The following is a 1,923-nucleotide window of genomic DNA, read 5'->3' on the forward strand; positions in this document are numbered from 1 at the left end:
GCGGACTGTTAGCTAGTGTGTATCATCTTACGAGAATCGAGTATGGTATAGATCAACCGGAAGAGGTATGCATAAAAGTATTTGCCGCAAGGATAAATCCTAAAATTCCGTCTGTTTTCTGGGTTTGGAAAAGTGCGGATTTTCCAGAAAGGGAATCTTATGATATGTTGGGAATTTCTTATAGATAATCATCCACGTCTAAAGCGTATCTTAATGCCTGAAAGTTGGGTAGGATGGCCCTTACGTAAGGATTATATTGCCCCCAATTTTTATGAAAATACAAGATGCTCATTAAATAATACGAAACTAATCTTCACTTCGACAACTCAAGATATTCAAATACATTTTTACGTTCTCTTATAGATATAGCATAGTAATTGAAGTCTCATTCATCTTATTATTATTGATTAAAAAAAATACAATTAGAGATTTGGTGAGATTATCCAATTTGTAAGATACTTATTTTGGATGAGCCACAAGCTAATAGGATGAACTAAATGAGTTCTGCATTATGAACTATGTATCACGCATATGACTTATAGATGTGCTTTAAAAAGTCACATAGGGTGAAATGAAGAAATATAATATGAAAAGAGAATCGGATTCTATTTGTACTGTATCTGAGATGAATCTTGGCCATTCCCGCCTTTCAACTCCCCTAGACTAGACTTTTGGGTCTTATAAGGAACTAATTGAAACTTTCAAATATGTATAAAATAGGAATTGAACGCCAGGAGACAGAGTATGAACAAATAAAAAAGAAGAGGAAACAAAAGAAAATTCTTTTCTTTTACATATCTATATACATCCTTTACATATTTCTATAAATATCCTCTTTATCTTTACTTGTCTATTTTCGACATCTATAAATAGAGTAAAAAATATATATAGTTTAGTTAAAGGGTAGATTTCCAGACATCATCATGTATCAGTATTTTTCATGATCTATATTATTAATGAATCCGTAGAATAGATACTCATACAAATTCATGATGTGCCAAGAACCAGATTTGAACTGGTGACACGAGGATTTTCAGTCCTCTGCTCTACCAACTGAGCTATCCCGGCCATTTCCGACACATTATCCTTATTTTAATAGATGACTTTGGTCTATGTCAATTGTAAATAAGAAAAAAGGTATTCCAAAGTCTTCTTTTTGAAGATATACGAAATTTCAGGGCTTGGATAAGCCTTTCGAAGTTTCAGTACAGTAGACAGTTAATCATTCAAATTTCACAGATTACTTGCGCAAGGATGTTCGTTTGTACGTCTATCATATAGAATATATACCACAAGCCTTGTGATAAGAAATCAAATTTCCGCTCAAATACGCTTGTGAAAGAGTCGAATGAATGAGAAACATAACAAAGTCTGAATTGCTAATGAACGGATAAATAATTAAAGAGGCCAACGGGCCTTTTTAGGGTTTTGGGGATAGAGGGACTTGAACCCTCACGATTTTAAAAGTCGACGGATTTTCCTCTTACTATAAATTTCATTTTTGTCGTTATTGACATGTAGAATGGGACTCTATCTTTATTCTATTCGATCTGATTAATCAATTCTTCAAAAGATCTATCAGACTATGATGGAGTAAATGATTTGATCAATGAATATTCGATTATTTTTTCAACTTGTAGATCTTGGAATCGATTCATAACAATTCGTTCATTTTTATATATAATTTTATATATATATATAAAATATAAATATAAAAAATTATAGAAATATAAAAAATAGAGATTCGAGTTGTCATTAATCAATATAGTATTTCAGTACGTAATACGTTTATCTTTCATCGTTTCTGGAGTTTCGATGGAAGGATTCATTCCTTTACTAACGCAACGTCGTCAACTCCATTTGTTAGAACAGCTTCCATTGAGTCTCTGCACCTACCCTTTTTTTTCGGAAAAAAGGATTTGC

General features: G+C 32.2%; 1 non-coding gene across 1 annotated transcript; it reads right to left on the reverse strand.

The window, feature by feature from the left end:
- Nucleotides 1-995: 995 nt before the first annotated feature.
- Nucleotides 996-1,068, reverse strand: TRNAF-GAA (transfer RNA phenylalanine (anticodon GAA)). The gene has a single exon. It is a non-coding gene; the product is annotated as a tRNA-Phe (tRNA).
- Nucleotides 1,069-1,923: the final 855 nt, after the last annotated feature.

Source organism: Cucumis melo, unplaced genomic scaffold (genome assembly GCF_025177605.1).
Source record: "Cucumis melo cultivar AY unplaced genomic scaffold, USDA_Cmelo_AY_1.0 utg000139l, whole genome shotgun sequence".
Classification (NCBI taxonomy): Eukaryota; Viridiplantae; Streptophyta; class Magnoliopsida; order Cucurbitales; family Cucurbitaceae; genus Cucumis; species Cucumis melo.